Source organism: Poecile atricapillus, chromosome Z, assembly GCF_030490865.1.
Source record: "Poecile atricapillus isolate bPoeAtr1 chromosome Z, bPoeAtr1.hap1, whole genome shotgun sequence".
In the NCBI taxonomy this organism is placed as follows: domain Eukaryota; kingdom Metazoa; phylum Chordata; class Aves; order Passeriformes; family Paridae; genus Poecile; species Poecile atricapillus.
In genome coordinates, this window is record NC_081289.1 from 24,032,655 (window position 1) to 24,059,990 (window position 27,336).

Sequence of the window (27,336 nt, forward strand, 5' to 3'; positions counted from 1 at the left end):
CTCTTGTTCAAGCCTTTTGCATCTGGTTCATAATCAGGTCCTGATGATCCTTAATGCCTTGATTTCTGAGCCCAGCATTCCCCAATTCCCTTCTCCATTTTGAAATTTCTGCAAATTCTATCTCCATCCTCTGTGTGGCTGTGCAGACTGTAATCCCTCATAATAGGCTGATGCTGATCCTGCTCTATGGATTAACCAGTGTAAAATGTCTATGTAATGAATTCATATCTCCCAAACTGAGCAGCCCAGGTATATCTAATCTAACTAACTGGCTTTTATCAGCTGCACACAAGAGATGTGAAAATAAGCTTAATTTCAAGCCTCAATCACATAGCCACAACCATGTTATTATTTTTTTGTGTGTGTGTTTGAAAGAATGAGCATCTGAGGAATTCTAAGGTACACTCTGTAGTTATACATCACTAGATTCGGTATGGCTCAAGATTCTTTGAAAACTCTAAAATGACAATATTTTCATGCCTGGTTTTGATTATTTCTCTTAAAAAGAGAAAGGGAAGAAATATTGCTGAACTTCAAGTGCAATTTCACCGCTTTCTTCTTGTGAAGTCTGTATTCCCATGCCAGATGGTGTCTGAGTTATCAAAGTTATTACCCTAAACTCAATTAGGGAAGAATGAAAGTAATTAAGTAGGGGATGAAGTGACAGAAATATTCACGATATAAAGCATCTAATATAGGTGAGGACACTCTAAATTAGATAGAAATTCATCTATAAATGCAACCTGCAACGGAACAGCTTGAGCCCTCACTTTCAAATATTCTAAGACATTGTGCAAAATTCAGTACTTACTCAAGTGGGCATAATTCCCAGTGACACTGTGGCTGTCAAAGGTGGGAGTAATTTTTTTTTTCTTCTGGAGAGCCTATTACTAGCAGTCACCAAAAAGTCTCTGAAACAGTTATGGCTCAAAATGTTCCTGTATCTGCTGTGGAATAGCTTTTCAGGCTGTTTTGTCAACTCAGGAATGCTTGTTTCCTCTCTTAATCCTGGCTGGTTTGTACTCACCACAGCAAAAAACCAATTACAGAAAATACATTTTACCATAAAGCCTGTGAAACAGACACCACAGAGGTACCGTTAACACTTACTTTACATTTCTTTTTTCTTTCCCTATTTGCTTTTCCTTACATGAATTACATCTAAAGTTGGCACTGAGCTACAGGTATGACTGAGGACTGCACCTATGGGTTTTAAGATGAAGCAGCCAAAAATTATTTTTAACCTACTAATGACAGTCTACTTATAGAAGAAATATGTAAGAAAACCTAATGAAAACAAATCTCTTTTACTTACCAACAGTCACTTCTGCATAGCTTCAACTGACAAGAATCATGTTAATGGATAAAACTAATCAGGATTATTTGCTAGTGCCTTCCAGGCTGTTCACTCATTTTCTCTTCAACAGAGAGATATATAACCAAATTCTCAAGATAAGTGTAGATGAAGGAGAGTAAGGAAAATATTATTTTGTTCCGGGATGCTCAGAATTGGAGCTGCATGGTTGAAAGAAAAGGAACATATACCACTTTAGAGAACAGGAATGTAGCTTGTGCTACTGCCACAGGTAAAATCCCTGGCCAGAAAGGAAAAGAAATTAAATCCTAATAATGCTTTTATCTCTTGTTCCTCCACATATCATAACATAGCAATAACACACTATGTCATGACACACCTGAAAGTAAAATGTGAAATGAACACAAGAATTTCAAGTATAAGCAGTTCTAAGTTTTGAAATACAAGAAGTATTTCTGCCTTCATTTGCCTCACATGTGTACAGCACTAATAAAAGCAGAAAACATTCCTGCATGTACTACCAGGAGAGATGCTAGCCCTAACAATGGTTCCAGTTTGCAGGGCACTGGCCTGACAAACTGCACTGACATGATAGGCGTGCTTAAGAAAGCTCTTTTCCCACCACCATAAAGAAGGGACTATTTTTAATGCAGACTGCTTAAATACTGGTTTTAGCACAGCCTCACAAAGGTTACAAACTTATGCAGGAAGGGAATGCAGCAGCTCCTTAGAAGGAAGAGCAGAAGCACAAGCTGTGAGTATCAACTCCCTAAATGAGCTGGGGCACAGCCTAAGGGAATCTGCCTTCAATAACATCCTTTCAACAACAGTGGCACACATTTTTCCTGAGCAGGGCTGCACTCACGGGCTATGCTGGGACCAAAAGCAGAAATATTCTAAAGACTCAAATTTCTGCAGCTTGAGAAAGGGAAGGAAGGCTTGGAGTACAGCCACAGCAGAGCTGCCACTTGCAAGTCTTAGAAAATATGATCCATGACAAGTAAAGCTGACCTATGCCACTGGGAACAACAAAAAATGGATCAGGAAGAAATGGAGAAAAGTCATGACTGGAGACTTCTTTCTCTCTTGGGAACTGATTCACTCAGGTCAAAGTAGGACATTATGGAGCACACGGGACTGCTGTGTGTATGGTATATTCATGCCTATTAATGGCTTCTAGAGGGAAATAAAAATGTCCATGTGGAATTGCCATCAGTTCAGCTGCAACACTTCTGGAAATGCAGCAACATGATGGCTTCACGAGCACTGCAGGTTAGGACAGCTAAGGCAATGGCACTTTCAGGTGGTGTATGAACACCTTCCTTCTGTGCCACAAGGGTAGCATAAAGGGCATTCTGCAAATTGCTCCCTTTTTGACCACCAATAAAGCTACCAATAAATCACAATGAGCGTATCTTGCCAATTGAATTTCAGTGCTTGGAGAATTTTGAACCCAGGGCACAGCACAGTGATGGGCTTATATATGTCTTCAGGAAAAAGAGCTTAAACTATTAGTGCAATGGAGTATGCAGAGAGCAGTGAAGCACTGCTCCGAGAAACATGAAAATCAGTAACTTGAGGTCACATTTCATATCTTGCTTTGTAAAATGGAAATAGCGAGAAGGAGGCACAAATCCAATTTAAAATAGAGAACATGAATCAGAAAAATAAAAAAAGCACTAGGAAAACCCAGAAACAGAGCCGTTAAGACAAAGATGTCAAAAATACCTATTGGGTTTGAGACAAGCATAGCAGATGCTGACCTTAATTTCAATTTTACTAAGGAAAAACACCTGGTAGACTTCTGGTTAATTTGTTGAGGGGACAAAAAAAAAGAGCACACAACCTCTTCAGACCTCTCAATTTTAGGGAAACCTAAAGAGCACATATATTACTAAACTCAGCTATCCTAGTTTCAGGGGACAATGAAATCCTAGAAAAATTAGTACCTCAAGCTTCTGTAGTGTTGACTTCCTCAGAGGTATGAGAAATAAATCCAAACCAATGGATTTATTTATAGAAGAGCAATTCTCCATATGCAGTGACATATTCATCAGCACTTTCTTTGAGAGAAAATGAAAATTACTAACGTCAGTAAAAGCAGTGGTGACTCCCTTTATAATTCAGATGAGGGAGAATCCTACCACACATCTAGTAGGACAAAATTATTAAGACATTGATTGAGAACTCTTTCCCAGAACAGCTTGCTCTGCCAAACCTATATTTTTATCTTAATTTGAAATTAATTTATTCCCCAGCTGTCAAGAAAAGTCTAGCAATCAAAAACTTTTTAATTTTCTCTTTTTTTCCTGTTTCTCATTCCTAATTCCAGTGTAGACTGGGAGAAGGAAGAATAATGAGATAGAAAAGCACTCATAATTATTGTTTTCGTTTAGGTGAGGGAGAAGACGAGTTTTATTTAATTTAAAAAATTTCCTGTACTGGTTCTTTAAAATTAAATTCTATTATCTGGAATATTTATTTTTTTTATGTCTTTCTAACATTTTGTAAAAAAATAAGGTCTTGAAGAACACGTAGATAAGTTAGAATCACACTTCCGTTAGAAGAAATAGTCACTGAGGAGCCTGAGAGGCACAGATTTCAAGGAAAATGCAGGCAGGTGCACTTTATGAATCTATCCTTATTCAAATTGCTTAAATGGCTTTAAAAATAAAGTCCTAACAGACTAACTTTGCTCTTGAACGTGAGATTTAATATTCTTTTGAACATGCTATCACAAGACTTGCTATAAATGCATTCTGACAGGCAGACACCTGCCAATGCTCTGCAAGCATACAAGCCTCAGGAAACACAAGGGCTGTTGAAGGGAGGGGGAGAAGACCCACAAACCTGAAACGAGATTTTTATGCCCATGGCTGCTACTGAAAGGTTTGACCATATCCAGTTTTTATTCCGATGTGTACTGCAACAATTTGACTTGGAAGATGTTAACTTCTGCCCTACATCTATCATATTGATAATGAAAATCCTGCCAAAATGGAAATTTGAACATTCTTTCCTTTTTTAATAAATGAGACAGGCCAGTGCCCTGTCCTACTAGTGATGGTTTGCTTTGTGCAGGTACCAGAATTTTAGCCAGCTCTTCAGTGTGAGTTTTGATAAATGTAGCCTAGTTTTAGGCTGCTCCATCCATCACAGTGGCTCTGAGACTGCCCATGCTCAGAAATTTCAGGGTCAGAACAGAACTTCTTGTGCTACCATGCAGCAGTTAAGTCATATTTTAGAGAAAAATAACAAGCAGCCTCACACATGAAACATCTTTATGTGGTGGCGCTCTGTGGATATGAAATACTAACAAAAAGATTTTTGGAAGAACAGTTCATTAATTTCTTCTTAAGTAAGAATATTAATTAAAATGAAAACATTCTCTGTTCACTTCACTAGCTCCAAATACAATAGGAGGTCCTTAGAGTACCTTTTTTTTCCCCAACAGAGCTCAGGAAAATTAAAAAAAAAAAAAACCAAAACAACAACCTGTAATCATTTTATATTATTATACTAAAAGTCCTCTTATTTGGTAACTAGCTAACAACCAAATCCTTTTCAGAGGATTTTTTAGGCTTTGAGGCAATACACCTAAGCTTCCAGAGAGACTTCCTGAGGCATGAAATGGGGTATGAAAATGTTTAATCCCTGACTGAACTGCTACCCTTGTGGAAGCACTGTGAGTACATACAATTACACCAGGAAAAAAAAAAAACAACTCATGTTCACCAGCAGTACATTTCATTGTAGAGAAGCAGCTTATTATATCAATACAGAGAGATTTTTAACTGGTGCAGTTGCCTCCGTGCTGGAAATGCTTCAGCAGTACAACATACAAATGAATGTCTGCTGGGGAGGTGCTCTGAGGAAATTCACTCCTTAGACCACTGCAGTACTTTGCACTTTCCCTCCTCTACATTTCTATAAATACCATTTTTTAGTCACCAGCATAACATATAATTTAACATATAAATAAAGCTTGGGAGATGGAGTGGGATTTTTAGAATGGCAGTCATTAGTTACAAGAACAAATAGGCTGTGCTCATCTTCCTAAATCTCTCAGATACTTTTGAACCTGTTATGTAGGCCTATTTCCCCAGCTCCTAAATCACCTGGGTACAACTGAAAAGCACATTCTTAGTCAAAATAAGTAGTCTTCAAAATAGGATGGTCAAGATTGTGCCTTTTACTTAATACCTAAATTTTAATACAAATAAGGAAGTTATTCCAAATTGTTCAGCTAGTTAAGCTCTCTAAACATTTTTAAAAATAATAGATTTATTTTTTTATATTAACAGCATTTAATCCAAGCACAAAAACTACTGGAAACCCAAAATCACTGATTTGCTTTTTTTTCTTCAAGCTATATATTTTCCAAAACATTTTGATGAGCTTGTAGATTTTTTTTTCAAGCTTTTGAAAGCATGAGGACAATTTTTCACCTAAGTTAAAAAGATGCTGCCCAACAGTGATATTAGTTAGTGAAGGTCTATTTTGTTTTTTATTTTTAACGAGAAACTATCAGAAAGAAATAGGTGTAGACTGCCTGGCTTTAGGCAGTGGCAAGAATGGTAGAGACAAAGATCACTCTTGTCAGAAAAACAGCATGCCTTTCTGGCATTTATTGCCATTACTCATATGAACATATTTCATGAATAAAGCTACAAACATTATAGAGATAGAAGATTTTGTAAGGCTCAGGTTAGCATTAAAAGAGTATAAATTGGACATCTTCTATACTGTCCTTTTACTGGTTTTTTTTTCTCAGTAAGTTCCATGAAGACCAGCAGTTCAAACTCATATCAGAATTCTGGTTATCAGTATAGAAGAAAAGCTGGAGGAGAATCTACATTTAGCACTTGCTATTTTGCAGCAAAAATTACATTTAAAAAGTTATCACAGATGGCATATACTGCTGCAATGTGGTATTGTTTTCATGATGGGGTCAGCTGCCAAAATAAAGATTTGGACACACAGTTGTACAAAAAAACAGATCAAGAACTGTGGGTCCAAAATATCCTTGGCTGTGATCCACTTTAAAAAGTTACCCTAGGAGCTACAGTAAATGTAGAAAATCTGCCCTTGATATAACTGAAAAATAAAACTGAACTTTTCTCACTTTTGCATGACCGTGGTGCTGGGCTGTGGAGAGGAGACTATGTAATAATTGGGATTCTCATCAGAACTTGTGGAATTCACAAATTATAAAATCAGAGTACAAGAAATATAATTTTCTTGCAATGAATCAGCTCCAAGTACAATACTCTATCTTTTTAAAACGAATTTCATGGCAGAATTGGACAAAGCCATCTGCTGCCAATTGTCTTGGCAAGTGACAGCATTGCTGCTGGCTGCTGCCAAAGCGCAGCGCATTGCCATACATCTGTTAGAGCAGCTAGAAACCAGCAAGCTCCAGAGCTCCTCTGCATTGCTTCCTCCTCCCAAATCCCTTAAGGCTGGAACCTGGCCAAAGTACCACCGGCATGGCAAAGGTGAGAGACCTCATCCAGAATTCTGGCTGTACTAGGGAGCAGGCAGCCATCTCTCTCCTGGCTTTGTCCCTCCCTCTCTGCCACTCTGAAGGCAAAGAAAAACTGTGTGAGGGTGTTCAGTAGATACAGCCTCACTTCTGGTACTGAACTGCTTGATGTAGCTGTGCCAGAAAGGCTGCTGGTAGCCATGGGCTATTGCAGATTGCCAGTGCCTGCTGGTAGCCATGGGCTATTGCAGATTGCCAATGGCAGTGCGTTGAATTTAGCCTCCCTCCTCCTCCTACTAGAAGCTCACAGGAACTGAGGTCAGGCTGCCAACAGAAGATGAACTGAGTTGCTCATCTCCCTCTTTAACTTAGAGGTTGCCATTTAGGCACCTGGGCAGCTCATGTGAACTTAGCTGATGTTTTTAAGGAGGATTTTGGTCACTGTATTGTGAAGCATGCTGAGAAGAGCCTTGAGAGCTTCTCCAAGAACACATGGATGAAATTTTAATTTGCAGTGGAGTTCAGAGTGCAAAGATGCATTCCCAGTCCTTGTGTCAACCACTGCCAATCATTCAGGAGAACCAGATAATAATGAACTCTCCTAACAGGAAACAATGATGAAGCATCAAGACATCACTAGTAGTGATGTGAAACTCACATCACAAGTTTCAAAATAATTGGTGACACTCTCCAGGCTCTCACAACTGCCATAGTGGAGTTATGCAGGAACTCAGATAATAAGTGAGAGCAGAAATATACTTAGCCCTGCTAATGGTAAAGAAAAAGCGACAAGTAGTTCCCTAAAGGCTTAAAAACAAAAGAGTAAATAAGCCTTCCACCTCACCATCCATCAAGATTTTCTGAAACAAGTCCACTGGTACCAACGGTAAAACTTCCAATTTCCTCATACAGTCTCTTTCAGTCTTTGCTAAATCACCAAAATAGTTATTTACTAAAAACAAACAAACAAACAAACAAAAAACAACAGGCAACATTCTATCACAGCTATTTCTTAAATTACCATGCTTAGCAAATAAAGGCAAAGAGGCCAGACTAAGTCCCCTGGTTTTTGCTGATCTGGTGTGTTTTTAGAGGATTCACATCAAAACAAGCATCAGAAGAAAGGTCACAAAATACACTATGAAATACTCATATGTTCTCAAAAGAAACTTGTTTTAAAAAAAATTATTTCTTACTGATTAGCCTGATTTGATGGATTAGAAGAAAATCAGAGTCAGTGCATTTATGAACTGGCAACCTAAAACATATCAGAAATGAGCACACCAATATGTAGACCTAATGCTTAACAGAGAATAAATCAATCCAAGTGGACACAGATTATTTTACAATAAATAATTGTTCTCTGAGCAACAAAGAGATGAATAGTGGGTTAAGGAGAGAGCAAAAAGGTCGAAACCTATTATCTTTTATTATAAACTACTATGAATAAAGCCAACAACCACTAAGAGCAGAGACTCCAGTCCTACATGATTTACAGGCCATAAAGACTCTTAGATAGCATTAAATTAATTAAGTTGATTCTTAGCCAGTATTAACTACTAACTAAAAGTAAAAGTAACCCGTTAAAGAGAATCCTTGATCTCCTCTGCTGCTCAAGGTGGGGAATTCAGGAAGCTGAAGCTAAACTAATAAACCAGCAAGAATTTTAACCTAGCTGCCCTGCATCAGAAAATGCACTTTGTGCAACATGCTTGTTTTCATTTCATGGTTTGCATTGTTTCTAGGATGCCAGTAACTAAGCCCAGTAAACATGTACGTGCATGTGGAGCACTAAGAAGAAGTTACAGCAGGCGGTGTGGTTACTTAGATGACTGAATTTATGTAAACACTTAAGTTTATGCAGAATCAGGGTCTTGTATTTTAGAACAGGATGTAACTCATTTTGTATCTTACATATTCAGTGGGAAACAAGCTGTGAGTGCAGTCTTCGGGTTCTGTATTTAAAGTCCAGAAATTCAAATTCATCCATGGTTCTCACAGTATCCATTGCTCTCTCCACTTGCACATATGTAGTGTTTTGCATTGCTGTTTATGGTATGAAATTTATGCTCTGAAGTGTATGTAAACATTACCAACTTATGTTTCCCACAGCTGCTGTAACTCTAAAGTTCTTGGCTTCTGTGCACTTAAATTAACAGTCATAGCAATATACCAAAGCTGCTTCTTGCACTGAAATTCAATTCCAGGTAATTGTTTTACAGTATATAACCAAAACACTCTTATTGATCTCCTGCTCAAATAGCTTTCCTTCTCAGAACATTCTGAAATAACAGTGGCAGGTCACTTACTGCCACTCCTGCACAGCATCTCATCTTCATATCTATCATTTTCTCAAAATCATGGGGTTTTTTTCAATGTTATGGACACCTGCCCTTGTGAAAGGTCCTATTCATAGCACCTGTGAAGCTTTCAAGTCTTGTTGAAATCACCCACTCACAGAAAAAAAATCCAAACAAGACAGGTAACATATTGTTGTATCCCCTATCCTTTGTCAATCTCTATGGTATTTAATTCAACGCTTCTGTACCTGTCCCCTTCTCACCATGGAATAAACTTCTAAGCAAAGAAGTTCTAGATACCTCAACTCAATGGATAACTTTCTTAAAGTCAGAATTGACAAAAATGGGGACAAATAATGAAATTATTTCCTGTTACAGTTAAACAGTAATTGAATCGTATTTGCAAGGGAAATTATTTTCTCCTGGAAAATAAGCAATTTTCTCAAATAATTAAAAAAGTCTTTCATAGGGTCTTCATCAAAATGTAAAATTCTATCCTGAACAGTCACAGCATGTGAACAACTGTAAGCCTCTTAAAAAGGGCATTTAGAATGGAAACATTTTGTCAATCTCAATTCTTTATAAAAAACATTTAAATATTTTCCTATGTGTATTTGTAAAATATATATAAATGAAGAATATAGAATACTGTTCTGTTGATTTTTATTTAACAAGGAACTCAGTAAGATGAATTATGTGAAAACCTACAGAATGGCCCTATGCAATGACCTACAGAAGTGCTGGAAAACCTATTTTAGAATGAACTGCTGAAGGACAGAAATCTACTCAGATAAACAGAAGTATGGCTAATAGACAATTTGCTCATATCCTTTAAGTTCACTCCAACAAGACTTCCAATTTTAAGAAAATGGTAAAAGAACCAGAGATTGATAACTGAATTTTCAAAAATAAAAAACAGAAACACAGTACAAATTTTGAGTAATTTAGCACTGACATAATTCACCAAGAATCACCAATAATTTTCTGTTTCTGTGTATTTTAAAATCAAGAACAATTTTTTGTAAAAGGCGATAAAAATAAATCCTGTGGCCTATGTCATACAGAAGACTCCAACTGCATCTTTTGGCACACTAGAAATTTCCTTAATGTCACTGATTTTGATGAAGGACTCAGAGAGCACAATCAGAGCTAAAAAATGTGCAGCCCAGAGCTCAGTGACAGCCACTGCCTGGAGAACCATATTTCTAAAATTTCAAAGAGGAATTTGGAAATGCAGGAATCCAAATGTTTAAGGTACATGAACTAATCAAATTCTACCACACTTCCACTGCAAAGCCAGCCAAAGCCAAACTGCATTAATCTGCTGCCATATCTCATGGCACCCAAATCCACAAAATCACACAAAACTTACACTTGAGTATTACTGGCTGCAACCAAAGTAAGAAAGAAGTAATATAAATGTTAATGAGATTATGTCTGTTTCACTTTATTTAAAAGCCAGACTAATCCCATAATCCTAACAAACAAAAAATATAAGGCTCTCCACAATTACAACATAACAATGTCCAGATGGTCCTGTCTGTGGGGAACAAGAAGAACAAGAGGCTTTACAAGTTAAATTCCAGGGAAAAAGTCCAAGTCCCAAGGAAAACTAAGACAGACCTACTTTTGGAGGTGTTGAAACAGTGACTTGACTGCAGGAAGGAGCAGCTACTCCTTATAAAACTATTCCATTTCATTTCTAAAGGGGACTCAGGTGTATACATTCCAGTATTACTGAAGTATGAACCGTTTCTGTAAGGCAGGTTGAACATTTTTCAGTTTCCCTTTCTAAATGTGTGGTTTGTTTAAGAGCTATGAAAACTATAAACCAGCCATTAAGCTCTCAATGATATCTGCACTAACAAAATAGAAAAATAGAGAATTAGAAAGACAGGGAGGAGATCAGAAAGTTCGTGATTTTTCCCTTGTGAAGCCTCACAGTGGTGTACAGCTGGAAGAGCCATTTTAGTGCCACTAAGGTAGAACTATTGTGCAAGGATATACACATTCAGTTCTTGAGACTGCAGTGCCCCTTTGTGTAAACTCAGCTCATGATACTCTGACACAGGCTTAAAATGGGGCTTCTGAAAAATTTCAAAAGGGGTCTTGCAGCCAGATGATTCAAGCTAAAAGGGTAGTCCCTCAAAAAAGCTTTTGATACTTGAGTAAAAAAATGAAGGAAGGTAATATGCTGACAAGAAAAAAAGAGAAATATGTCTACTCAGCACATCTAACGTCTTGGAAAGCGGTGCATGTTTGGCAGATTAAATGATCTGAATATGACCTTTTTCCTTATTTAGAGACTTTAGAAAATCTGTAACTTTTGAACATAATAAGAACTGTGATTTTTTATAATATAATTAGTTGCACTGCAGACAACTTTAAGACTTGATTTTTGTTAACAGAAACGTAAACCAGGATATCTTCTATCCAGTGGTCCATACTAAATAACCACAGTGTTCAAAAATAAAGGAAGGAATTTGTGCCAGGAACAGCCAAGAACACTACATAATACCTATCAGAAAGGACAGGTTGTTTTATTGACTTGAGTATTTATTCTGTGTCAGTACTCAAAAAGGAGAAACAAATGATCATGATGACTCTTGGGCCTGTTGCACTGATGCCAAATACACTAAGTGCACTTAAAGTAATGAAAAAGTTCATCCAGAAGTCAGAAGATAGAAAACTAATTGATAGGAATATAATTAAAGGTAGATAGCCTTTTTTTTTTTTTATTTTACCTATCAATCCGTTAAGACTGATTTTATCTTTTAATCTGATTTAAAGTTGGCAATTAAAGATTATGCATAGATGTACAAATTAACATATTAAGGCACTGCAAGGTGTCTGATCTAGTAACATATTTTCTTGTTAAAAATATACAACACCAGGACATTCTACATTGTAAACTAAAACTATGAGAACATTGAGAACATTGAGAATTAAGAACTATGGTGGCTCCTATTTAACATTTACTGATGCTTTGGAAATTAAAAAACAAACAAACAACAACAAAAAAAAAACCCAAAAAACCAAACACCAAAAAAACCAGACCAGAACTTTACATACAACACAAAGTTAATAGTGTAAATTATGCTAAAGACAGGGCAATCCTGCCCACTCAGACAAAATGCAGTTCATTATGTCCAACTGCAAAGGAATATTTTTGAAAACAAACAATGCAGACTATATCTGTAAAATATAATAATGTATTTTGGAAAATATTGATCATGGAAGTGACTTAAAATCAGCATAGGTAAGATAATTAAAAAGAGTTTTAAGAACTGGGAGAGTAAGTCATTTGGTACTTTGAAGTGTAATTGGGGAGGAAGTTACAAATATACTTAGTACCTCTTTATGTCACAGTGATGAGAATGCTATTTCATACCACTATGACTTCTGTCATGTGCATTTTTAAAAGTATATTGCAAATCTGGAGAGGGTTCAGAAGAGGGCCAGCAAAGAAGTTGAAAGTATAGATAATGCTCCACAATTGAAAGAGGTTAAACCATTCAGCTTACAAGAAGAAAACAGAAATGAGTTGACAAAATTACGTTAGTTCCACCACATGAAGAAAAGAGCAGGAACTTGAAGAGATCTTTAATCTTCTGGAAAATGATTTAGCAAGAATCACCAACTGGAAGACAAATTTCAAATGAGAAATGGGGTACACATTTTAGCTGCTGAAAATGACTAATGATTACACGAGCATCCCATGAAAGACCAGTTCAGACAACTGGGATATCCTCAATAGCCTTGACCTCAATTAACCAATGCCTTCCATCAAAGTTTGTAACTAGTCCTGAGAACTGCACACTGACAGAGTCCATTGAAGCTGTTGCTGCTGACAAGATCAGGCCCCACAATACCTAATCCACCTCTGCATGCAAGGTCTAAACAAACATATTCCCTGCTCTTCATCCACAAGGGTCTCTCTTGCCACATTTTAACTGGAAGGCAATCCATCAAAGAGGAAGCAGACATTTCCCAACTCTTCTCGGAAGTAAGCACACAGAAATTGCCACAAGCATGGGTGGCCAAGTTCCATGAATCCTACCAAGCTGCCTGGTGGCAGTGTGACCACTGGTAGCTGCATATTACAGTGCAAACTGCTGTGGATTGTCACAGAATTTCCCAAAAGCTGCCATGCCCTGGGCTGTGCTGAAAACTAAGGTTTCCTATGTCTCAGAGTTAGAAACAGCACTCAGCACTCCCACTCTGCAAATAGTAAGTATAGTGAACAGGAAAATAAGATGCACCTCCTAAGTACTACTTCAGATGTCATAATTCTTCAACAAATCTTCCTGAGAACCTTAAGACAAACAAAAGAAAAAGCTCTAGGATTCACTTAGATGAAAATCCCATGTACCTGCCTTACAAGTACAGCTTAGCTTTTACAGTCTTAATTAATATGAATGTACATGTGCAGTGTTACTTGAAGAGTCTTGGTTTTCTTTTCTATAGGAAGAAGATTTTTTTGTTCCTTAGAATGCCAAAGAAAAACTTGAAATTGTTATCTAGTTATAAATTCTGATCTAATAATTCATAACCTAAATGGTAGCTAATGAGGACTTATTTTTAGGAGAACAGATGCAGAGTCGCCTTAGAAACAAAACTAGAAATTCAGTGTCATGATTTTTGTGATCCAGAACACAGGATATTAGGATATTTGGGATTGACAATACTGTAAATGGTATTTTTTTCTAGTCAGAGACACCATCAATCAAATTAAATTCTATTAAATCTTTAAAAATTGACAGTATTTAAAATATTTGAAGTTTTGAGGTATTATAGCCATTCTTTTCTCCTTCTGCCTATTTTTGTGATTTTACTATTACATTTTCTTATTTTACAGACTAAGAAAAGGATTTTCTGTTAACACAGAGATAGATAAAATCTTTCTTTTATTTTTCTGATATTGAAAATAGATACATAATGAAGCTTTGCTATGGGTGAGTTTAATTCATTAATGACAGTTATATATCACCTTGTCGTGCAATTTTTTTAACATATCCCCACTTTTTAAAAAACTCAGTTAAAAGAAAAAACGTTTAAATTGCCAGAGATAACATTTATTAGCTACAGGCTAGGACCCAGTAAGAAGCCTGAAGCTTAGTTAAGTATCCATCTTCTTATAATTAATCCGGCTTTTTCTTTTTTTTTAAGGAAGAGAAATATCTACAAAACTGAAAGAATGGATAGGACTTAGAGAATAATTACTCTTGAAGGTTAAAGATTTTCAAATACTCATTAAAGAAATGAATGGATCTTAAAGAAAAAGCACTGAATTTTCTTTTTTAGTAAATTTCAAGAAAATTGAGAGGTCCACTTTGATTTATCCACTAAAATGTATCTTAGTGTCCTCCCTTCCTTGCTTCCAATGAGCTGATAACTCATTCCCTTCCTTAAGTTTTACACTCATTTGATGGTACACACTTGGAAATGAACAACAAACTAAGCTACATTTTTACAGATAGTGACTTGTGAAAACTTTAGTTGCAAATACAGAGATATTACGCATCTCTCCCCACGACCTGCTGTCTTGCTACGTGTCCATTTTTGGGTTCAGTATCTCAAAAAGCCAGAAGAAAGCCATCAGGGAGGGTACAGTGGGAAGGTTGGGCACGCCAGGTCAGGCTCTGCAGTAAAGTAGCTGCATTTCACAGCCCAGTGTGCAGCTGGCAGGAGGAATTCCCACTATAACCAACCCAAGCTGGGAGCACGACATGTCCTGCCATTTCATCTACAGTGCTGCCATGGTTTAGGAATGGTATTGCCCAGTTTAGTTCTCCCACCCACCTCCAATTGGAGGTACAAAGGGTGAAGATTACAGGTCATAATAAGAACAATTTATTGAAAATGGCAATGAGATAAGAAAAGAAACAGTAATAGTAACAACATTAATAACAAAAGGTACAACAAATGATTCACACAAAAAAAATTCCCTGATAATTGACAATACCAGACAGCTCCCTGCACGATTTCTAAACCAGGAAGGAAGCCCTTCTCCTGGAGAATCCCTTTCCCTGACCCCAGCAGGGAAAGGTAGTACAGAATAACCCGTGTCCTGCTCATGCCCCCTCTTGGCTACTACAAAAACACACCCTGCCCCGGCCAGGACAAGGAAAAGCACAATTAGGCTTCCTGACAATACAAAGTATCTCCCCATCTGCAGCTGTGGCATAACACAAGAACAGTTTTGCCATTTAGCAAGCCCAAACTGCTCTTCATTCCTCAGGTAACATGGACTTCTGCTCTAGACTGACTTTTGTCACACAGGCAAATTCAAACCTACTGGAAATTCAAACAACCCAAAAGAGTCAAGGAAAGCATTAGAGACAGGGAGTAACATTTCTTCCCCTTTCAAACTATGCTCCTGCAGTAAAATGCACTTCAAACTTTAATGATTTATTTAAACCTTCAATCATTCAAAAATACATTCGTTTGTCTGTAGAAAATGGACATGCCTGTAGGTATACCACTCATAACAGTTCTTTAAATAGCTTCTAAATCAAGTTGCACTTCAGACAGTGAAGACTTGACTACAAAGAGATATTAAAATAATATTCCATAATTACTAACAGGGATTACCCCAATAACAATTAATTAATAATTTGTGAGTTCTGTTGATTCTTTTGCCCCAAGGCTTTGTGAACTTCTGATCGGGTGAAGAAGGAGAGAAATTTCCCTCTGCCCCTCCAGTAGCCAATACAAACCTTCCCAGACAGTAAGCAGGTGCTGGCCAGGAGACACGACGTAACTGGATGGATCAGTCACGCAGGTCACTTGGAATGGCCTCTGGTCTCCTGCACTGCTTTTTCAGTCCCTCTACTCTTAGGTTCCCTTCCTGCCTCTGCTCCTATCAGGTTGATCATTATCTCTGCGACTTTGGTGATGGGCAGCTTTGAATGCAGACACACCAGAGATGTGTTCATTAACTAGTTCAGACACTGACACCAGTGAGGCTGGATCACCTCAGGCTACACACAGACTCCCAAAATATCCATATTCCACCTTATCAACAGCAGTGGATACTGGATATGTGACAGCAGTTCTTCAACTGTACTTCTAAATGCAATGTAGATGTACACTGAGTTTTGCTATCCTGTCACAATTATTTGCTTTACTTATTTCTATAAAACATCTGAAAATCTCCCTCCTAGCACCCCTTTTTCCCTTTTATCATAAATGACTGGAAAAGAGACAGCTTCTTCTCCTTGTAAAGAAAAGTCATGTCTTACCTTTTATTTATTCTTAGTTGCAGTGAAATAACACTAAAACCATCTGGCAACTAGCTAAAACTAAGGACGAACACCCTCCACAACACCACTTACAGTTCAACATAGAATCACAGAATCAGAGAATGATTTGAGCTAGAAGAGACCTTTAAAGGTCACCTAAGTCCCACACCCCTGCAGTGGGCTGGGACATCAATCACTAGGTTCAGGTTGCTTAAAAGCCCTGTCCAACCTGACCTTGAATGCTTCTGAATATGGGGCATGCACAACATCTCTGGGCAACCTGTTCCAGCAGGGAAAAGCCTAAAAGTATTCAGAGAGAAGCAGTGCATAGATTTGTGAAGAAATTCTTAACTTTCTGAAAATCTTGTTTTCTAGTTACTCTTGGCTGGCCATATGATTTTTCATCACATTTTCTTCACTGAAAGCCCTAAATACAAGCACGTACGTTTGTGCAAATAAAACAGATGCAAAAACCCCACATAGCTGAGTAGTAAGAAAAGAAGAGAACAGAAAGCTACATTGGTTAGGAGAAGTTTACTCATAAAGGGAATAACTAATTATAAGAAACAGTCTCAACTCAAAAATATAAAATGCAGTTTTATTTTTCTTTTGTTTTTTCTGTTAAGCAGGTATTTAGAGAGCAGAATACACAGTATAGGAAAGCATTAGGTGAACTATGCCCATCTGACTTGAATGAATTCTCAAGTCTGAAATGTCTTTCTTGTATAGAAAGGAAAATCTGAAGCATATTGGATCTTATCTGTTTTAACTGGGGGAATGCAACACTTTTAGTTTCATTTCCAGACTCCTTGGGCCACACAGAACACATTAGAACTTTGCTGAACAATGTTGCTTGGTTTTCCATCTCAAAAATAAACCCATTTTTTTCCTAGTGGAAATCAATTTTAAAAAAGGGAAGCAAACGGTGTAATTTTTTTAAAGAGAGAGAACAAAAATTAATGACGTACATGTAGAGGGAAACTAGCAGTGGCTAAAATTTTCTGGTCACATCATCATTGGTGCTGAACAAGGAACATAAAACACTGTCAGAGATGTACTAAAATAGCAGCCCCTACTCCCGCCAGGCAGCACTGTAGATATGTTCCCAGGAATCCAGTAATGGAACAGAGAAAATTGAACATGCGTGACAGACAGAGAGTGAAATGAAACACAAAAAGTGCAACACAAAAGGCTTAAAAGGGTTCAAGGTGTGAAAACACTGAGGAAAAAGAGTTTGAGGGATGTGTGAGCCAGCACAAGTGCAAGAGAACAGCTACAGGATTTTGAGCGAGTGAGGCTGGAAGTGATAGAGAGCAAACAAGAAGAGTAAACAGGGGTGCAGGTGAGCATGCAAGTGAACAACAGAGCACAGCAGTGACAGGCTGCGATGCAGTAAGAAATGGCAAAAGCAGGAAAACTGGAAACAGCTTCAATTAACTTCTTTTTTGTTGCTGCTTTTACCCTCATCATTGATCAGAAAAGAGAGTTACATGGAAACATTCCAGCCAGTCATATATGAAAGAAACAAAAGTCACAGTAATCACTAAGAATTATCAATAAATAAGGCATTGGGAAATTGCCTTCAACTTTGTCCAGTAAGCTGAGGTAGTCAGAATGACCATTCGGTGTGCTCTTTGAAAAACAACAGAGTGGAAGAAAGGGCAATTACTAACTTCAACAGAGCAACTGAGCACTTAAATGTATTCTCCCTCTGATGAACTGTTCCTGTCACAGTCTACTGTGAAGCCAAACATATGTACAGACATAACATTAGGCACAACTTTCTGTAAAGCATGACTAAGTAAGAGGTCTACCACTGTACTGGGTTTGCATGACAAGATTTTGTCAAGCATTTTTTGACACATAAACCTTTTGTTATGTTTTCTCTACCCTGTTCAGCTGAGGAGGAGAGTGACTTTGGTGGGCACCTAGCAGTCAGTGAAGGTTAATCCACCACAACACAGATGTAAAAATATGAAACCAAGAAATATTTCCCCACTAACATAAAATAAACTTGAAAAAAACGGAGGTATTCCAGTACTTATCTGGATAATAACAGTTATGATGTTCAATTTACTCTGCTTTTTCTGATAGCAGTCCTGATGCACCACCTCTTTCTAACACTCACACTACAGGATACCTTTTTCAAACTAGTACTCCTTCCAAGAGTTTCAAGACAATTTCCACCTATGTAAGATATCAAGTAGAAAAAAAAGGAAGCTATTTCATTTTGTGTGGTTAATAATGGCAGAGGAACTGCTTTTTTTGGTTTTTTGAAGATAGCCTCAAGTTTATATTAGAGTGTAAGAGTATTAAAGCCAAGAAGCTGGATGGCTTCCCTGTGGGCACTCAAACTCTCAAAAAGAGTTATTTCATTTAACCTTTTGACAGTCATATTTATTTTATTTAAAAAATGTAATTTGTCATATTCACAAAAAACTGTAATAAAATATTCCCATGGATTCATTTATATCTTAAAGGTTACTGAAGGCCTTCATGGGGAACAAATAACTCATTTGTGCTTATCTAGTCTCAAATTTGGATTTCATGAACCAGATTTCATCAACATCAAACTTTCTCAAAAACTACATAGACAATATCTTATAAATAATGCATAGTGTAGCATGTTGCTGATGATTTCCTCTGGGGTTATGGGGGTTTCATTCTGCTCCCCATCTATCTTCCTCTCACATATTCTCTGTCCTCTCTCCAGCTGCTCTTTCTGTTGTGATTTGGGGTTTTTTTCCCCCTACTTAATTGTTATTTCTGTTATCCCAGATAACAGAATTACTACCACTGTCACTGATGGGCTCAGCCTGGGCCAGGGGCAGGTTCATCCTGGAGCCAGCTGGCACTGGCTCTGTTGGACATAAGGGGAGCTTCTAGCAGCTTCTCAGGGAAGTAAGTCACTCACCTCTGTAGCTCCCCCCCTACCAAAACCTGATCTCACACACACACCTCCCAAATAAACCCTGAACCACCCACCTTGAAAGAAATCCATTCTCCCACACAAGTGCACCCAAGTGCTTTGAGTAGTTCATGTTATGCAGTGAGACTGTCACTCAAAGGAAGCATTCCTAAAGCTTAACAGTGTTCCTTTTTCTCCATCAACACTTCTTTTCCTTTGCCTAAAAAGGCTGGTGGGACTAATTAGTTCCCAACACTCCACTATTGTTAACAATAATATTACCTAGCCTATAGAGTGTTTTTCATCAGTAGATCAAAAAGTGCTTAGGAAATAAGCCAAGTGTCATTACCTCATCAAGTAATAACCACTAAATAATCAGCTCTGCTGCTGCTTTAATCCTTAAAAATGGTGTTTTAATATCATGAAGAAGCCAAAACATAATCTCCAAATAATAAACCTTCTCTAGTAAAGGAGATTATTTATTTCCTGTTCAGTGGAACCCAAGAGAGCTCCATGAAGCAAATAGGGAATGTATTTGCAAAGATACCACACAGGATTAGAAGGGACCTTTTCAGTTATTGAGCTCAGGCCCAGTTGTCCCAGGCTGAAATATCATATAAGCCCCTTCTTAAACAGCTTGAGTTTTGCATTAAAACTGGTGAGAGTTTTTTGCATTTCATTAATACCACAGAGAGACTGTGTCAGAAATACACTGATCTGATGAACACATATTTTCTTCCTATTTGCATTCCTAAATGCATTACTGATCTGATAAAACACATTTATCTTGGTATTAACAATATCTGTTCATGTGGAAAGGTCTGCCCTGTCTCGTGTATCTAGAAAGCTCTCAATCTGGTAAAGGAAAAAAACAAATTCAGTCTCTCATCCTAATAACTATGAAGTTTTGCCTGTGGCTATTAACATATGTTACCTACTATCCCCCAGTATCAAATTAAATTTTGCTAGAGTATTTGCTAATTTTTAGAATACTTGCTAGAAATTTGCTAGAATATTTGAAGTCCAAGATTTAGTTCCAGAGCAGTGACAATCATCTAAGAATCCACTATAGCATATTAAGGCACTCTTTTCCAAGGTATCTTACATTACACTTATGAACACTGATTTTAATTTGCCACTGTATTGCTCTATTTGAAAAAAAAACCTGTGGTGGAGATTCCACAACTCCTGTTCACAATCAGGACACTTCAAACTCTCTTCTGTTTAGAGCTACTTCTCCTCTTGTCAAACTCTACCTAAATCTCCCATTGCTACAATTTCTGGCTGTAACTTGTTATGTTCTGATCAAATCCACTTCTGTATGCAATGAAGAGTCTAGTCAGCTCGCAGCAGTGAATACAAATGTGCAGCCTGTGTCTTCCTGAGAATTTCACTATTTATCAACCTTTCTCTCTTTAAACAGCCAGAGAAGAGGACTGACCTTCTATCATATGCTTTAGGACACTACTAAGAGACAGTTCTTTCTCAACAAACATCCTCAGAAATAATAATTCAAACATCTTGCACTACTGCTTATGTGAAGTTCTGATCTGTTTCACCCTACTTTTGCTATCTGAAGAAGCAAAGACCTTTTCACTTATTTTTTTTCTCCCAAACACCATGGCTGGCATTGTCATCAATTTGGTAACAACATTTTGCTGCTTTCTTTAGAGACAGATAATCTATAGTATTAAATAGGAATGTGTTTTGTTTTTTTTCCCATAGTCTGGAATCTCAAACACATTATCTCACTCAACAAGCCATCCTGAAATAATCTCGACTCTCTCAGTTCTGTTTCTTTTCTCCTTTTTTTCTGTTTCAGCATCCAGAACTGTACTTTTCCTTTTATATGAATAGAAAATAATTAACCAAAACTTAAGTGTTATAGATACTTCTTCAGTTTTTTTGTGATACACTGGAACTGTTCATTAGTATACACAGGCAGAATATGAACTCCTTATCAAATTGCAGTCACTGTCTTTTCATTATTCTAGTCTTCTTATTAGTTTTAACCACATAACCATCAGTAGTCTTACTAGAGGGTTGATGATGTATAGCCTCTGCTCTTGAGTTAGACTAATAATAGAAAGTACTAGGAGGTCTAGAGAGACTTAAATTAGCCTTAAATAGTCCTTCCACCATCAGCCACCACCAAAAATGCCTTACTTACAAGATCACTTTTCCCTTTCTGTTCAATTTGCTCATCTAATGTTGTATTTGCTCTTGAGAGGGCCAAATAAGCAGATTATCTGTATTCCTCGTAACAGCAAATTCTCTTTTAACAATTATTAATGATTTCCTTCAGCTTTAAAACACTGATTCAGTTAAATCCATAAACACTTGATGACTACCAAATATTAATCATCATTTGGCAATTTTGACTGGTAGCTTTTATGTTCTCAATAGGATTCACATAGAAAAATTCCCTATAATTTCAAAAGATGCAAACCTAATGAATAATTTGTGCACATTTTCATGGTGCTGAATCTTTTCACAAATACATGATGCTCAAGTACAAGACTAGTGTGCAGCCCAGAGAGGCTGCTTTCAGTGATACTGCAAATGGTGCTTTCATAATAGAACTCCATGTCTTCCTGGCTCCTCAAGGTAACACCTTCTCTTTTCCATAGGAATCCGCTTTATAACTACATCCCACTACTTGCAATGCATTCATATGTTTTCCTTTGTCTTGTCCTCCTGCCTAGATTATTATAAAAAAAAGCCAGCCTACGAGTACTCCATTCAGCTTTCTACCAAAAAATTGTTTATGGCAAGTGACAGTAACACCTGAGCACTATTCTTTTCTCACTCATTCATTAGCTCCTCCATTCCTAATTAAGCTCTCACCTTCTCAGTTTTCACACCATTAGAACATGTTTTCTGTGAGATCCACTATGAACAGGTTCCAACCCTCAATAATTCTGCTTGCAATTCCGATTCTCAATTGCTGCAAATCTGATTCTTCCAACAAGCACTACATAAAATTACCACAGGTAATTTTTCTACCAGTGGAAGTCTTCCATTACTTGTCTGCCTCCAACCAGAGCCTATCTCATCGCAGCTCCTAGATCGAGTACCTTACTTTAGTGCAATTAAACAATAATTAGCAGAAAAACAAGCCCTGCCCAGGAATGGCTCACATTATTCCATTACTTACATGTAGTCAAAAGACGTGCCAGGACCTTAGTAGAATATTTCAAATAATAAGAAGGCTTTCAACTCGTTGTAACGTAATGACGGATACGTAAGGCAAACAACTATTTAGCTATTAAATATATAAGTCTATTTATATATGCAAATGCTTTTTCAAACCATTTGTTTGCAAAAACCTTGCCCTTAATAAATAATTAGGGAAATCACAAGTCTCAGCTTCCTCTGCATATCAGATATATTCATAGATTGCAGTATGGTGTGGACATTTTTTTCCCACAAAATTACCATTATGCTTTGCTTCAGATTGACAATAATATTCTAAATCTGGCTCCCCTGAATCAACCTGCAAAGTAAATTATCAGGCCAGCTGAAAAAAAACAACAGTATTTGTTGTAGATTTGTTGGTGGAAAGGGTTCTGTCACTTCTTTAGTGGTAGCAATTGAAATGTGTAACAGTTCTCAGGTGCTCACACGTGAGCCTCTTCAAGTTTGAAGGGACCTGCTCTTAAAACGGGAGAAATGCTGACTCAAAACCAGGCAGTCAGAGCCAGCAATGCAAGAATGGCAACATCCACAATTATGACCTGCTTAAAATGCTACTTGAGGGCTGGCTTTCACATCATGTGCTGCTCCAGTTAATCTGCAACCTCACTGTTCAACTAACAAATTCACTAATACATGAGGTCTATCTGAAGACCATAGAAAAGACTAACCATTTTTCTTTGGAGCTCTGTGTGTTGCTTTGTCTTAGTCTGATCTGTCCTTCTCTGACTTGGAAAACTGTAACCTCCTGTTGCTTTTAATGGAGACCCTTCTGCTTTTAAAACCATTTAGAAGCTGATAAAACCCCTGAAATAGGGGGGATATGTAGACTGCACATTAACACCTATCAGTACTTCACTGTCTGGTTGTAGTTAACAGGTGGCAGTAGTAGCATCATCTCAGAGAAGAATTCTATTAGGTATAGGGCTTCTCTGCAGGGTAACTGTGCCAGTCTAAACAGACATGCCATTTGGAACAGCTACGTCAACTAGTCTAATACCCCACATGAGTGCTTTTATTAGTACAGATGTCATTTTGGAAGCTGTTTTATGAAGTCTTCAATGTGGAGTCTCTTGTCATCCCCTGATTCAGTGTGCTCCACATCATCCATATTGCACTGCAAATCTAACCATACTTCTCAGGCACAAATAAATAAATGCATATAAACAGGAGCTGAGGACAGGGAGGATATAGAGTTTTTCAAGGGGAACAGGTAGTAAATCACATACCAAAACAACAGTTCCCACAGTTTTCAGGATCTTGATTTAACCCATCTTCCTCCTGAATACAATAAAAACCATTAATCCTTGAAGTAGCTGTGTTCAAGAAATAACTTTCTTCTCTCCATCTCCTCACAGTGGTCTTCAATTAAAGCCTAAAGTGATGAAATTCACTGTGATTGACAGAGGAAATAAAAAGAGAGAAACCACTGAAATGCATCCTCAGAAGCAGGTTATTAAATGTCCTACAGACATCGGTGTGAGTGACAGCCACCAGAAAAAAGTGACTTAGTGAAAAAAGAGAAGCGGAAAATTAAACTTCTCATTGGGCCCGATGATGATTAATATCTCTTCTCTGATGAGCTGAAACTGCTTCATCTTTGCTATTAATATCACATCACTGAGGTACAAGTATGGCAGCTGAAAGGGAGCACACACAAATGTTTAAAACTGGGGAGAGGGAATAAAGGCCACAAATAACAACATTTTGTTCATAAGTATCTTAAAAGCAAGAAATTCAGTATGAAGCTGAGAGCCACCATCAGCAACTCTGAAGTCAGCTTACAACGAGGCAGCTTGTGGGCAAACAAAGTTTGCATTTTAAAGGAGATAAATAGTAGGTTTCAATTGTTTGGTTAAACGACTGCATTTGCATTCTACAGGAAAGACCACTTAATTCATCACATCTCCACTCAACTGTACATGAACAAGCAACTAATACCTTCACCCAACTCAAATAAGTTAGATAATTGTTATTTTCAAATTTACTTACCTCGGTGTATATTGGCAAAACTTTGAAGGAAGTTAGCTGGAGTTCCCTGGAAACCAGTAATTATGTGTAGCTGTACAGCTGGATTTTTAAACTTGGTTCCTATAAGAATATTCTATAAAATGTAACCTTTCTGTTGAGATTTTTACCTTAAACCCTTGGGTTTGTAATGCACTGAAGCAAAAGTGTGAAATACCTAAATCCATTACAGTTAATACTGCTAGAAAACATTCTGTGTGTATTACATTTCAGACCAAAAGAATCCTTTGTTAAAGTCAGTGTGGATCCCTTGAGATACACATTATAACAGTTTGATTAGTGGAGAATAAAAAGCAGACTTTTATAGCATTCATTCATCCGAAAACATTATTCCTGCTGAAGTTAACAAGCAAAATCACAGAGTTAGGTTAAATTAAATCCACTGACAGGCAGGAAATATACTGATTGTGAAATATTAAAGTGCTGGTGTGATTTCAATTCGATTCTAGAATGCTGAATGCCTTAACAGTGGGAAAGAAATGGATAAGAAATCTTCCATGTTTTAATGCTCTAAAGGTAACTTGTAAACACTACAGTGATTTTTATGTTTTATTTGGAAAACTGACAATACAATACTGATACATTTTAAGTTTATAAAACTTGATCCCATGAAAAATTGGTTGCCAAATTAGTGTTCAAATACATCTTTTTTCTTAAATTTAATAAATGTGCTTAACCTGCAACTGAAATTGTGATTTGATCCTGTCTGAAGGGTTATTTTTCATAATTAAAATGGTACAGTAACCTGGAGCCCAAAACAAATATTCTGCTTGGGACATTAGTTTTTCTGGACTGGCAACTGATCATCCTGATAACTAGCTTCTACTAGCTATGGGAAGATTAGCAGTTATCCTATGAATTTATCTCTTTTTTTAAACAGCTGTAAGTTGCGACAGCTGAAGCACTGTAGCACTCTCACCTATAGTCCTCAAGGTGATATTTCTTGCAGTGCACTTTATGTACTGTAATATCTCATAATCGTGACTACTTATTTTACATGAAACTGAAACTGCTAAAATGATTGTTTTTTGGGTTTTTTCCCCCACTGTCTATTTCTTGTCTTTTACTTCTTACCTTGAAGCCATAAATACCTGGACAGTGTGTAATTACAGCATGTATTTCTTAACAAAGCAGAATGATTTATTCAGAGAAGCGCTAGAATCCTCCATGAGCTTTAAAATCAAGTTTGGAAATGTGGCCAGAACAGCTTTGGTGTATCTAGAATGCATGGGTCAGATGCAGGAATTACCAGCCAGCATTATTCTATCAATTCTGCAATGTAACATAGCCTGTGCTATGCAAGATGTAAGAGACATTGATAGTTAACAGCCACTTTTACCAGATGATGGTAAAAACCTACAAATCTTCACAAGCCCATAAAACATCAGTAACTGTTCTGTGCAATTTTGAGAATCTACAAATTTTTCTTTCAGATCCATTTTGAAATAAATTAAACAAAGACTGTTGCAACTACTCTAGGAGAGATGTAATGACATGTAAGTAAGGAAAGGTGAACGATACAGTAGGAAAAACTGTAGAGGAAGAAAATGATGGAGAGAAACACGACTACTTTGGGATATGTTTTTTTTCCACTTTACTTAATCACATAAGAAACAGATAGCTTTCACACTTTTTATTCCAGCAATTTCTTCAAGTGCTTTCCAACTTATAAGAATAATACTATCTTATTAGCTATGGCTTTATTTCAGCTCCAGAAATAATCTTCTATATATTACACAAATGGTATGCAATATTCTTTGATTTTAAACTACACCATGACAACCCCAATCCTGTGTCTAGAGAACCAAATGAATATCCTATTGTAGCACCAACAGCCATAACTGCACTGGGTTTAATCTGCTTAGGAAGAACAATAATCACTTTGAAGATGTAGGGACCCAGGCTTCAGTGAGTAGATCAGAGTCCACAAGCTGCCCAGGCTTCCTATGCTTCTCACACATTTTTTGGTTTTCCATTCAGAACCTAGGTATGTTACTAACTCCAAGCTTGTAAGCTACTCCAGGTGTTTAAAAGCTTTTACTGGTGATGGTGATTTCACTAGGCATTTCAGAAGTTCAGGAAGCAGTGTGCAGAGAGCAAACCACACACCTCTTCTTTAGAATAGGTACAGACATTATTACAAGTTCACTGAAAAAATTATCTCATTGTGAAACACTTAATTTACACAGTAAAATATTTTAACTGGGCCTATATTAATTTTTTTTAAAGTAAATATACCAAACAGAAGCACAGGCTCTTTTGGATTGTGAATTTAATTTAGGAAAATGTGATGATTCTACGATTGTTTTTAGTCATTTTAACTTCATTACTTTCAGCTCTCTCTCCCTAATTCCTCATCTCTGAAAACTTTGACATTTAACAATTTCAAAGACAAACAGAATTATAAAATTAAAAGAAAAAAGGTTTGTACCCTTGATGTTTACATCCTGGACTTTTACCATTTCACAGAGTTATAGAGAAGGGCAGCCATACCAAAGGTTAGAATTATTATTGCGGCATAGCTCAAATAGCTTGAACACAGTTAAACTGGAAGAGAATCTTCAGCTAAAATCATATCAGTCTCCAGGTCATCAACTTTTCCTCTTTTTGTTGGTATCTACAATGCTGAGTGAACCAGGATAAATGCTGTCAGACTATGTTTTTGAAGTCAGTTGTGCATGTCACTCAATAGTCCAAGGATATCTAGATAAATTTAAAATAAAATCTCTTTCAAGTTTAGAAACAAGAATTGCAAAGCAACACAAGAGAGGTAAAACTTCAAGGGAAAGAAATAATTACTCAGCTGAACAATTCAATGGCTGTCATGTCTGAAAAATGTTTGAAAAGGGTACGGAGGGAAT

The 27,336-nt window shown here is 37.1% G+C and overlaps 1 protein-coding gene across 3 annotated transcripts in view; it reads right to left on the reverse strand.

Annotated features, from left to right (window-relative positions):
• The window catches only part of LOC131573118 (xylosyl- and glucuronyltransferase LARGE1), a 270,574-nt gene that overhangs the window by 154,678 nt on the left and 88,560 nt on the right, over positions 1 to 27,336 (reverse strand). The window contains exon 1 of one of the 3 annotated variants that reach the window (XM_058826723.1): positions 23,677 to 23,723. The exons of the other annotated variants lie outside the window; for them this stretch is intronic. The gene's annotated coding sequence lies outside the window, so the exon portion shown is untranslated. Of the gene's footprint in view, positions 1 to 23,676; positions 23,724 to 27,336 lie in introns of those variants that run through there. 3 annotated transcript variants of the gene reach the window in all.